General features: G+C 35.4%; 1 non-coding gene across 1 annotated transcript; it reads left to right on the top strand.

Moving 5' to 3' along the window:
• Window positions 1-371: 371 nt before the first annotated feature.
• LOC131154649 (small nucleolar RNA R71) lies at window positions 372-477 on the top strand. The gene has a single exon (XR_009136565.1). It is a non-coding gene; the product is annotated as a small nucleolar RNA R71 (small nucleolar RNA).
• The last annotated feature ends 13,349 nt before the right edge of the window (window positions 478-13,826 follow it).

The raw sequence follows: 13,826 nt of genomic DNA, 5'->3' as shown, positions 1-13,826 counted from the left end.
AATGCACGTAAGGGCAATTGTAACATGTATGGGAAGGGTCAGAGCAAATTGCACAAACCTCTGCACACGTTGTTGTCTGTGGTCCTAGGGACAAGCATTGATCTAACTTTTTAGCTATAACATGCAGAGTAGAGGCAAGGTTCTAGTTTGTGGCCAACTCGTAAACTCCCTTTTGTTTAGAGTTTGATGTATTAGGTAGTCTACGAGTTGCAGCCAAGTACTGCTGAGAATTTTCTGCCAGATTTTCAAAGAGAATCTAGGCCTTGTTCTTGTGCTTAGTGAGGAAAGTGTATCTGCACGATGCATCCACCATAAACCTATCTCTCTCAGCCAACCCTTTATAGAAAGTTTGGACTAATTGCCACTTGGGGACCTGGTGATGTGGACATTTACGGAGCAAGTCCCTAAAGTGCTCTCAAGTGTCAAAAAAAAGTTCCCCATCCATCTGTGAGAAACTTTTGATGGCTCTCCAAAGCTGATTAGTCTTCCCAATTGGAAAGTACTTTTTAAGGAATTCATGTTGCATGGTGGCTTAGTTGGTCACCGAGTTCGGTTCTAAGGATGTCGGCCAATATTTGGCCTTATCCTTCAGGGAGAATAGGAAAAGCCTAAGACGGAGAGCATCATCACTGAAATTAGGGATGCGGATGGTGGAACAAATTTCCAAGAACTCATCTAGATGCTAATAATGATTTTCAGTAGAGTTCCCATGAAAGTTAGGCAGCATCGAGATAATCGAAGTCTTAATCTCAAATTGTGCCACCTGGACATCTAGGAACCGGATGCAAGATGGCGATGTGTATGCATTAGGTAAAAGTAGTCCCTAAAAGGCCAAAGGTGTTGCTCTCCCACCATAGGTAGGTGAGGGGCATGGGGTTCTAGGATTTGTTTTGCGCGAACCAGGGGGTTATCCTCGGTCATTGCTTTCAGTTCAGATGACTCATCCTTCTCCAGATTAGAGATAGGTTTCCTAAGGGATCTACAAGATTTTTCAATCTCAAGATCTATGGGAATTATCTTGGGTTCCAAAGAATGCAAACCAAACATACACACGTGTAAGCACATAGATTCAAACTTCAAAAATAGGAATCAAAATAAATAAAATAGAAATTAACAAATAAAGTGAAAAAAAAAAAAGGAAAGCAAATCAAAAGAACAAAGCAATAATACTCTAAAGCGAAAGTTGGCTTATAATCGTAGCCAACTCCCCGGCAACGGCGCCAAAATTTGGAAGGCTCACCAAGGCTTGCGTCCTTAACTACCAAAAATAGTATTTATAAAACCTAACTATCCCAAGTTCAGTAGAAAGTGGGTAAATCGGGTATCGATCCACGGAGACTTGAAGCGCAGTTATTAAACAACTTCTAATTTAGTTTACTAAAACCTTGTTATGAAAAAGAAGTGAAAGATGATATTTTTGCAATGGTGATTGTCTAACAGCTACTAGAAAGCATATTAAAGAAAGCAAGTAAATCTATACTACTGTAAAGCAGGAAAATTTCTAAGTTACACCACTTCTACAAAGAGATACTATGGTCCAAATCAGACGCTAGACACCATGCTTCTAACTATGCTCATCCAGACTTCCATAAAAGTACTAACCCGAGTGAGCCAAACCGGGAGAGGGGCGATCAAGGGCACAGGGTAGCAAGGGTGCACCAACCGTCTGGAGTACGGTCAGGAACTGGAGTATACCCTGTCTCAACAATAACGAATACCTATGCCATTTTGTAGCGGACTATTTCCCTCTGATAAATGCATAGCAGTGCTTATCCTTATTGACAACCTTTCATCAAACTCACAACAAGTAAATAGAAAGCAGTAAATTGAAAGCAATAAATGAAAGTGTGAGTAAAAAGATCATCCCTTGTTGACTTTTTCAATTCGATCCCTAGTTTTGATAATTACAAACCACAAGTTACTTACGTGTGCACTTAGTACTTGAACAGGTCTTTAATTCAAACACACACATAAGGCAAGGAAATAGAAGTCAGAAAGAACGCAAAGTGCCTATACTCCTGGCATATTTTAGGAAGTTTCAAAAGAGCAAAGAAGAAGAAGACTTAGTGTTTATTTTGTATAATGCATATTGTTTCATTATTTGGTCTGTAATATTGTGGTCTATAATATTTGCATCTGCATGCATGATATGAATAAGCTCAACATGACTATAAATTCACCTTAGGGATCACCCTTCGGTCGATCGACACCAGATTTTTGGGACGAAGTAAAAAGACCTTAGATAGACCCTAGGTCCTTGCATAAATACTTAGAATAATCCCCACTATCAACTATATAATCAAGGGTGAACTTTAAATCATAAACAGGACCAAAATCTTAAGTTTGAAAGGGGTTCAGGTGACCAAACTGTGTGCATTAAAAATGCCTTAGTCGACCGAACAGTTGAAAATTCAATATGTTGAATATGGCTCGGGCAACTGAACTAATTTGAACTAAACATCCACGGTCGACTGAACCCTGACCCTGACTTTTCCACCTTCCCCGGGCGCCCAAACTTTATGTTCAAATTAACCTCGGGTGACTGAAACCTCAAGTTCGGTAGACCAAACTTAGGACCGGGCGACCAAACCTCGAGCAGTTTGGAAATCGCCTTGGTTCAGCCACCCGAAGTTCTCACCGAGCACCCGAACTTCAAAATTGTCTTTTCTTGTTGTGAGTGTTCAGGTGACCAAACCTATGGTCCGGGCGACCGAAACTCTCGGGTTGAAATTTTTTAACTATGATAAAACGAGGATAATTTTAATTAACCTTCATTAATCTTTTCTAAAATTCCATCTATGTCCCCCAATGGTTATATTTTTATGAATGTCTATATATATATATCAGTTCATTTGGAAAGATTAATGGGGGGGATTAGAAAAAATCATTAGCCGAAACTCTTTGAATTTCAAAACCCTTATTTTTCATATACAAGCCAAAAATCCATCTCTTACTCATCCTCCTTGCTAAAATTCTTTGATAAGAGTATTATTGAGATTGTTCATATTAGCTCACACTCTCATTGTATCTATTTAATGTTGATTTTTTGAGAGTGAGCTTGAGAGTCCCCTTGTGATTTAATTCATAAATCTTCAATGGGAATATACTCTAGAGCTTGTGAATCTTGCATTATTGTTGCAAGCATTCATAAATCTTCAATGGGAATATACTCTAGAGCTTGTGAATCTTGCATTATTGTTGCAAGCATTCAAAGACTTGTTCTTGTGCTTTGTGAAATATTTTTTTTAGACAAGCTAAATTTCAAATATCTCATATATCTTACACTTAATATTTGCTCTAGAGATATTTGAGTGTATTCTTGAATTCTTTGTGGTCATTGCGTGTGATTGAAATACACATTTTTAACACAAAGATAAACTCACATCACTCTCACATATTGCTTGATAACGTTGACATTATCTTGAGAGTAGTCACATTTAAACTTCACTGAGTTTATACTTTCATATCATATGGAAGTGCAATTTGTAACTGTATTGAGCATATCGTGGTACATGTCTTCTTGTGTAGAAGCATTTGAATTGTATACAAATATTATTATCATCTGTTGTATTCCAGGCGAGGCCTGAGGGGGCGTTGATTTAGCCCATAAGGATCAGTAGGGCCTTCTCCGCCCCGTAAGGAGAACTTGTAAAGGTTGAGGTCGGCCCTGGTAATTTGACCTGGTTGTAACTAGTGCCGCTCCACCCATTAAGTGAGCAATAGTGGTAATCATCAGGCTTGCGAGCTAAGGCAGGGACGTAAGCAGTATTGGCCGAACCCTGATAACATTTCTTGTGCCTACTTTTAACTTCCGCATTTTAAATTCTAGCACTTGAATGTTTGCGGTTAATTATTTCAATATTTGATTGAGTTTATGATTAAATAGAAAAACCCTAGGTTTGTGCAATACTAGTTGAAGAATCTGAATTGACCTAAGCAAAAGTTTTAAATTTCCAATTCACTCACCCCCTCTTGGGAATACATCAAAGTCAACATCCCTTTATCATTACAAACATTTGTCACTAACGCCAGAAGTACAAGAGGATATCCTAATATACACAGTTATTGCATGAATGTCGTTGGTTGTCACAGGCCATCGGACACTCCATACACAAACGAAAACTACTCTACTCCTATTCTATCTTGGCTCTCAATGACTTCCTAGGTCTATCACTCACATAATAGAGGACAAATAGGAACCCAAAGCTTGTGTTCATAGTGAATACTTATAGGCTTTAGGGTTTACAAGGTTTTTTTTACAAATTAGAAAGGTTTGCAGCAAATCTCGCGCAGAAGATCATCACTGTCGACCAAGTCGCTCCTCTGTCATTATTGTGCACGCCCTAGTTGAAACTCGTGGGAAGTTGGGGATTTGAATCTTCAATGTCTTCAACTTCATCATGCCTTAAGGTCTTGATGGTTGAGCTAATGGTCGAGACTTGCAATATCTTGATCTTTAGGAAATCTCAGTATCTCGACATAGTCACCCCTGAAGGTCTCTTGGTTGAACACTTCGTTGAGACTCTCTGTACTTCTGAATTTCAGTTTTGTCTCAGTATCTCAATGTGGTCACCCCAGCAGGTCACTTGGTCGAGCACTTGGTCGAACCTTGCAGCATTTTGATCTTAGTTTGAACCTTGGAGTTTGCAGTGGAGAACTAAGTCGCCCCTGTGGTTCGTTGGACGCGCCACATGGTCGATCATCATCTTCTTGTTCATTTATGATCTGAAACCTCTAGAGCTTGGCTGAATGTCTGAATTCGAGCTTTGAATCCTCCAAATCCTCCTTGGCTTCTTGTAATTCCTAACTCCATGGTTTTAACCTGTTTACCCTGAAAAGCCAAACAAACCTTACATAGCTCTGAACAATGACAACTTTAGGTAAATACATAATAAAATGAGGATAATCACAGGTAAATGAATATCTAAAATCATATATTTTAGGGACTCATCGCTAGGCATAGCTCCCTTTGCTGATGGTCAATCCTTATATAAACCTCCTCTCTTTTGCGGAGTTAACTATACTTATTTGAAACAACGAATGAGGATATACTTGCAAACCATGGATTGGAAAGTTGTCACACATGGTGACCTTATTCCTACCAAAAACATAGATAACTAAGAAATACCTAAAGAGGAAAAAGAGATGACCGACAATGACCATAAGATGTTGCAAGTAAATTCAAGTGCTATGAATGCTTTATATTGTGCACTTGATGTAAATTCATTCAATAGGGTCATGACATGTAAATCAGCTAAATGAATATGGAATAAAACTAGAGGTAACCCATGAAGGAACGGTTGATGTTGTTAACTTTTGTGTAATCCCAAGAGGGGGGTGAATTGGTATTTAAAAATTCCTTTCTGGGTCAATCAATCTAGCAATAGTATTACACAACCTAGGGGCAGTCTAAGTATATATGAAATTGTAGATATTAAATATTTACCAATATTTAAAGCATACAATGCGATTTCAGTATTTATCAACTCAATGTAATTCTGTGTCTATTAGATACGCAGTATATTTAGCAAGGAAATTAAATCAAGCACACAGCAGAATATAATGTAAGAAATGTAAAAGTGACATTGAATATGATATCGGGTTCAGTCAATCCTGCCTACGTCCTCGCCTTGGCACACCCACACAAGGATTACATTAAGGCTCACTTAACGGGTTGAGCGGCACCTAAACAACCAGGTCAATTAGCACAGGGCTGACCTCAACCTTTACAAACAATCCTTAGCAGGCTGGATTACTGCCCCCTTGGGCCATGCCTAGAATTCAACAATATTTTCACAATATAACTGGTACAGTGATTATGCTTTCATGCAAAGCAGATATGTACCAAAATACAGCACAAACAAATATGCACTCACAGATTATATGGATTTAATGCTCAGGTGAGTTCCAATATGTCACCTCTCTAAGATGTTTAAGTGTATGCATATGTGAGAGTTCAACCCTTGATTCAAGATAAGATATGCTATACACAAATAATCAAAGGAAGTTTAACACAGTCGAAATCAAATATCTCAAGAATATCCTAAATGTATAGCATAATAGATATTTTGGATTGAAGTTAGCAAAAACAATATCAAAGATAATATGCAAGCTTGTGTAAAATAATATTTTTGCAAATCAAAATCCACAAGCTTGATGAGTCTTGCAATCAAGATGCAAAGACTCACTAGCTATAAGGGTATTCCCGCTCAAGGATTTATTGTTTAGACCGGGGGAAAGACCCTAGCTAAGAAATCTCAATGAAAATAATCAATCAACAAGCAAGGAGAGTTTTAACAATGTAAAACACTCAATAACACTCTTGGGAACTTGATCTATCAAGGGACTAGCAAAATAGAGAGTGTATAGAAGTAGTATGGGCTAAATGAGATTTGAAAATTTGAGAGTTTTTCCTTAATGATCTTTCTAATCAACCCTTAATTTTGCAAATGAGAAGATATATATAGGAAAGGGAAAAATTATGATCGTTAGGGACTCAATGGGCATTATTAAAAATATTTTAAATGAGTTTAACGTTTTAACCCTATTTAACCCCTTTAATTTTTCAGTAAAAATTAATTTACCCCGCGAGATTTGGGCGCCCGGTCTGAGGTTCGGGTGCCGAAATAGACACACTCAAAAATTCACTTTTTAAAGGTTCGGGTGCTTGAAGTAAGGTTTGGTTGGCTAAACAAAAGACAGAATGTTTATGTCCGCAGTTCAGGTGCTCAAAGCTAAGTTCGGTAGCCCGAACTTGCCAATTCAGTCGCCCGGAGCATATTTGAACGTGGGATTCGAGCGCTCGAGTTGGTGAAATGGTGTCAGGTCAAGGATTTGGTCGCCCGTGGAAGATGCGGTCAAATATGTTTGGCTGCCCGTATCCAAGTCAACATGTTGACTTGTCCACGGTTCAGGTGCCCAAGGCGTTTTGAACACCACAGGTTCGGTCACCTGACCTCTCTTAAGATTTTAAATTAAGTCCAATTTTTTGCTTCAATTAATTCCCTTGATTATGAAGGTGATATGGGGACTTCTTAGTGCATATGTGTTGGGACCTAAGGTCTTTTCAAGTACGCCCAAAAACCTGGCGTCGGTCGGTCGACCGAAGGGTGCCATAAGGTCATTCGGTCCCTATGGTCTTAATGAGCATTAAATCCTATCATACATGCAGATGCATTATTACAGACCATATAAATTATTACAGATCAATTAAAAAGGAATGCAAATACAATAGAGAATAAGTCTTCATTCTTTCAATTCTTCAAACGCCATAAATGAAGATATCTTCATAGTCCATATGGCTTGCTTCAGTTCCTACCAACAGTGCATGCTAAGGATAAACCTATTCAAGAAGCTCAGTGCACAGGTGAGAAACATTGGTTTTGTCATAATCAAAACAGGATTAGACTCATAGATTCAACATTCTTCCCCTTTTTGATGATGATAAAAACAATTTGCAAAAGTGGGCAAAGCCAACAGGCTCCCCCTAAGTATATGCATAAAATTTGAATTTTAAGTGCATACATTTGAATGAGGACAAACATACGCAAATTATGCATTCAATTTTAATTGTCAATAAAGCTCAATTATGATATGTATTAAGTTGTATTTAGATTTTGCATTAGACATTTCTCCCTCTTTTTTACATCAGCAAGAAAGGGCTAGGGTAGGAAAGTAAACACGAGACATAGTCAATTAAGTGAATGATTTAATTTTGGGAAGAACATTTTTAGAAAATTTGGCAGTATGCCATTTGAAAATGGAGTGTTTCCCAAAAATTAAACCAAAGACCTGATTGATTCCAAGTATGCACATCATTCATATCAATCATGCAAGATATTCAGTATAGTCCAAAACAGTGCATGCTATGATTCAAATACATCCAACATTCATGATCAGTATGAAGCACACAACTCAATATATGTTAAGAACATGAATGTAAGTGTTAGAATTGTTAAGGAATTTCAGAGCTAGAGAATTTTATGTTAAGTTGCTCCCTCTGACAATTTGAAGATATGGCTTAATTGAAACAAGTTGCTTACACAAATCAAGATTCATTTCATTTTTCCTATAGTATAAGCCATTCATTTTAAATCCTTTAACCCAACCATACTAATGACTTATCAACTATATTATGCTTAGTATGGTCATCGCTATAGGCCACAGATGCATCTTAGAAAATATATTAAGGCATGAATTAATACTCATAACCTAGAACAATCCATATCTATTCATAGACCTTTAAGCACTGGATATGATGTTCAAGGTTCTTCTGAAAAGCCTCAATATTTCAATAAATGGAAGTGATGCTTATAAGATCTTTAAGCTCTTTCTCTAGGGATGGAACTTAGCTCGTCTAACTACCTGATGATTATGCAAGCATGAAATTTAAAAAACAAATATTTTAACATTAACTTTATCATAATCATCTTTAACACGAGGTTTTATATGGGAAAATCCTGGTGAAATTTTGGCAGCATGCCGTTTGTATATAGGACATTTTCCCATAAAACCTATACCTAATAGTGGGTTGTTTTCAACAAATAAATTATATAAAAGCAAGCAACAACCTAATATCCACAACTAGCATGCAAATTATATCACTGCATCCGCAATGCAGGAGGCTTTCAACACAAGCATGCTTTCCAGTAGTTCAATCAAAAACTCATAAAAGAAATGAACTATCCAATGGATGATATGAACAATAACTAACAATGGATAGTTATGAGATTAGTGCAGATTTGTTCTCACAGGAGCATACATACATATAAGCATAGATAAAAATTGAGAGCATTTTAATGAATATAGATATGAAAGGTGAATGCTCCCCCTCAATTATGCACTCGACTCATTTAATGTCTTTTTCTTATTTTTCAAATCATTTAGCCAAGAGTTTTAAGTTTTTAATGATTTGATCTTGGCTTTAAGTTCTTAGGCTTATTGGACCAAAAAGTCACAATGGATATTTCTTTAAAAGAACTAAGCCTACATTGCCTCTTTTCTTTATGAATCCTAATAAGTGAGAGACACAAGTTCAAATAGCGTTGAATTTTAAGGATCAGGCATAGGTTTCTATGAATTTTGTTCTATCATCTAGGTTGAAACCTATATTAAACATTTTAGCCATTTAATTTAATTCATGAGGATGAAGTTCTAAATGATTTTATATAAAGTTTGAGAGCTTATGAAGGAAAGAAGAGTAAATACTCTTAAAGATTAAATCTTTATTAAGTTCGGGAGAGTATTTTTTAAAAGCAGGACATTATTTAATATAGGCAAGCTAAGGATTATGTTTTGACCATTTTGGCAAAGAGCATTATAAAGTATATGAATTTTGACTGTAGCCTTTTAGAGATTGAAAAATATCCTTTGAGTATGATCACTATTTTGAGTAAGGATACGAACCATGGAATAGGATGAAAACTTTACCGAATGTGATCGTGGTTGGTAAAGATTCCTTGTGGATGATACGGTGAACCAAAATTAGAAGATTTTTATATTTTAAGCACAAAAGGGAATATTTTGATTAATCAGTGAAACTAGAATCCCTTAGTGGTTGCCTCTAATTTTGATTATGGAAGGATGTCTTTAAGTAAGCACTAGTTAGAGTAGGGACTAATGATCATTAGTGCTTAAGCCTAGAATGATGACTAACCTAAGGTTAAGGCTTTTATATTCAAAAATGAGTTTAGGTTTAACTGATATATATCGAGGTGAATTCCCTAAAACTCAAATATGTGCAATGGACAAGATATGCTTCACTTAAGATTTGTACATTCAAGCACGGATTAAGCATTAAGAATTTTATACCTAGCAAGGATGCTTTTGTCCATTTCGAAGCGGATTTTAATTAAGCTATAGCCAATGATTTCATATTTTAACCAATGAATATATGCATTAAGTTTAGATTGGTTATATACTTGGATTTGCAGATTGGCTTGATTTTTCAAAATACTTAGTATTTAAAATTTTAACCACTTCCTAAGCCTTTAGTCAACACTACCCCATATGGCTAATCCTAAATGCTAAGGAAGAATTATGTGATCATGTAATTCTTGTTTGAGTAAATTCTTCCTTGAATTTTAAGGGGTTTGTTTTCTTAACAACCCATACCATTTTTCTATCTTTTATTCTTGATGGGTTAGGAATCAGTGATTCTTTGACTTTCCATACTCGTTTGGGTTTCACACCTTTTCTTTTAAATGGGCAATCAAATTTTACGTGCCCCTTCTTTTTACATAAGACACATATGGTGTGAGTGTATGGACTGGAAGAGGTACTAGCATAGTGTTTCAATTCTTTTACAAAGTATCCCTTGTATAGGTTCTTCCTTTTCCTATTTTCAATTCCATTAAAACCTATACCTTCTTTATTTAAGGTCATCTTTTGTGAATCTAAGAGTTTGTCAAAATTTTATTTACCTCTAATGAATGTATGGATGATCTTAGACTGATCTTCTACTTTCTTTTCTAGATTTTGCATTTTTGAATCTTTCAAGTCTTAGCAAACACTTTGTAATTTAATAATCTCTTTAGTCATGTTATTTGCTTTGTATTCAAGTTCTGCAATAAGAATATCTTTATTATTATCATTTGAAGTTTGAGATCATACTGCTTTCAATTCTTTTTCTAGTTTTTAATTCTTGTTTACTAACTCTTTGATTTTAAAATCATTTTCCCTTTCAACAAGAACTTTTGATTCATATTCTTTCTCACATGCCTCATACTTGTTCTTCAAAGTAGTATATCTTTTGTTAGCTTTAACAAGTGACTTATGAATTCTAACATATTCAATTTGCAATTATTAATAAGTAGGCATGCTCTCACTATCACTACTATCACATAATTCAGAATCAGATACATCATTCAAATCATCACATGAACCATTGCCAGGGTTATCTAATAACATAAAAGGAGACGGGTTTACCTCATCATCAGTTAGAGCTATGAAGCACGATTTACCTCCTTCATGGCTTTTTGAGTTGGAGTCACATGGAGCTATAGAATTTTCATGCTTAGATGCTCCATATCTCTTTTCAAGTTCCTCCCATATTGTTTTAGCGTTTTGACATGCCCTTACTTCACGAAAGATATTAGTATCTAAAGCATAAAATAGAATATTTATGGCATCAAAATTTATTTAAATTAAACTCATATCGTTATCATTCAGCTCAATTTCTGATTTGGGGATTTCAACATTATTCACATTTTTCATAGGTATGATATCTCCTCGAGTAATGACTCTCCAAGTCCTCCAATTCAATGATTTTATAAAGATAGTCATTCTAAGTTTCCAATCAGAAAAAATTTCACTAGAGAATCCATTACTTAAATCATGTAGCCTTTTTCTTTACTTTTAATTGGTTCATTCTTGAAAATAATAGCTATTAACACAACCCTAGGCTCAAAAACCTCAGTTTAAACGGTTGACTTTCAAAACTTGCATGATAATCATATACATACACGTATAATTTCCATTTTAACCCGTAGAATTTACAAAACAATTGGCTTAATCTATTCCGCTTACCTAGTTTCCTGAAGTTACGCCTGTAGGGTTCCCAAAACTGTACCTGTGGCGCTCACACGAACCCTAAATTCATAAATCCTAGTTTAACCAACTCGACTTCAGGTAAAATATTATTTTAACATTTCCTAGGCCCACAAACTCCAAATAAATGATTAAACTCCCAAAAACATCAAATTTGCTTAATTTCCTAAATCTTACCCTAACCTTGGAGTAGTGCCTAGAAAGCCTAGTTCAAAAATCTACTCCACTAGACTTATAGAGAAAAGCTCATATATCATTGTGGTGGTTTCTAATCGTCAGTTTGACTAAAGATTGGGAAGAAATTGAATAGAGATAGTGGATTTACCTTATCTCAGGAGTGGTGCCTATGACGCTCCTACGAAAAATCCACTCCAATTAAAATGTCGGTGGCAGAGAATGGAGCCTAGGGTATTTTCCATTTTTCGATCGGCGCCCGTTTGGCCAAGGGAATCGAGGAGAGAGAAAGGGAAGGCGGAGGGGAGAGAGAGAGAGAGAGAGAGAGAGAGCAATTCGCTAAGGGCAAGAAATTTAGATTTCAATCTCAATGGGATCCTCTTCAGGTTCCAAATAAATATATATATATTATAACCTTATAATATATTAATATTATATTATAACCTTATAACATTATAATATAATATTATGTTATATTAATATATTATTATATTATATTATAGTATATCATTAATTATTCTTAATTAATTAAAATACTTATTTGATTTAAATTAATTAAATATATTATTAGTATTATTATTATTTATATTAATATATTATTATATTATAGTATAGTATATCATTAATTATTCTTAATTAATTAAATTACTTATTTAATTTAAATTAATTAAATATATTATTAGTATTATTATTATTTCGGGCTAGGTTACTACATTCTCCCCTCCTTATAAAAATTTCGTCCTCGAAATTTGTTAATCAATCCTTTTACCTAACATTCAAATCCTCAATTTAAACATCAAACACCCAACTTGACCTCAAACCGTCAAATCACAACACCTAAATTACCCAAATTCTCCTTCAAAGACTTTTCCTCACAATCAACTAACCTAATCTTCGAGTACGAGTTCCTGTCTCTCTGCTCAAAAACATCACCGTCAATGGATTTACCATAATTTTCTAAAACTTGTGATAGAATCAGAAAATCACATAAGTCCGTCAAGGGATTTCTACCTCCAAGCTAAAAAAAAAAAAACTCAAAATTCCTAACAATATCTTAATCTATCCATTCCTATCCTCATCCTAACTCGATCCTATACTCTAGTATTAATTCATTCTAGAGTCTACAGGACCTAACAACCTAATGGTCTGATACCACTCTGTCACACCCCGAACCAGCCAAGTGGGGCCCGAGGTGTGATGTGATCGAATCACCTGTGTCTGATACCATAACCTTAATCGCGTAGCGGAAAAATAAGTAAAAATTCTCAATAATATACCAGAGTTCTATATAAACATCCCAAAAAGGAACTTCCCAACATCCAGTATCCATATATACATCTCAGAAAATAAAAAAAGCATAAACCCAAAAATACATCCAAGACTTGTACCCTTTCACAAAAATGTTATGCCAACAAACCCAGCCCCGAGCTCACTAAGCTCGATCACGCGGAGGTCCTAAAAAATATGAATTATATAACGGGTGAGACACATCTTAGTAAGACGGAATAAATTAATACCGGTGTATGGCTATCATGAGTTTAGTGTATACAGAATATCATCAGTTGTTAATTAACCACAGTTATAAAACCATTCTCAAACCATACCCACTCACACACACAATTATTTATAAGTTAAAGTTTCCAAGGATAGAGGAGATTACACGCCCATACGTGTAATTCCCCTCTACTCTAATATGTTATGTCGCCCTAAATACATATAATACTACTATATTTAATAATTTATTACTTTACTCTGTATATTGTTGTCTCTATGAAACCCAATTCTTTATAATCTCTATTTTCACATGCTCTGTTCTCCTATCACATACTCTGTTATCACATTTCACATTCTCTGTCTTCATATATTTTGTATTCACATACACTATTTAGTATTTACATGCACTGTTCTATTCATACTCTGTTATTACATTTCACATCCTCTATCTTCATGTATTCTATATTCACATACATTGTTTTGTATTTACTTGCAATGTTCTGTTATACTCAGGATAAATCTACAAATATGAATTTAGAACTCGCTGCTAGATGGATAAAAACTAACATACTTCCCCCCAGGACGGGTTGTGCGGCTCGTACGCTAGACTT

Source organism: Malania oleifera, chromosome 4 (genome assembly GCF_029873635.1).
Source record: "Malania oleifera isolate guangnan ecotype guangnan chromosome 4, ASM2987363v1, whole genome shotgun sequence".
Classification (NCBI taxonomy): domain Eukaryota; kingdom Viridiplantae; phylum Streptophyta; class Magnoliopsida; order Santalales; family Ximeniaceae; genus Malania; species Malania oleifera.
Note: the sequence above shows the minus strand (reverse complement) of the source record. Positions and strands in the feature narration are given on the sequence as shown.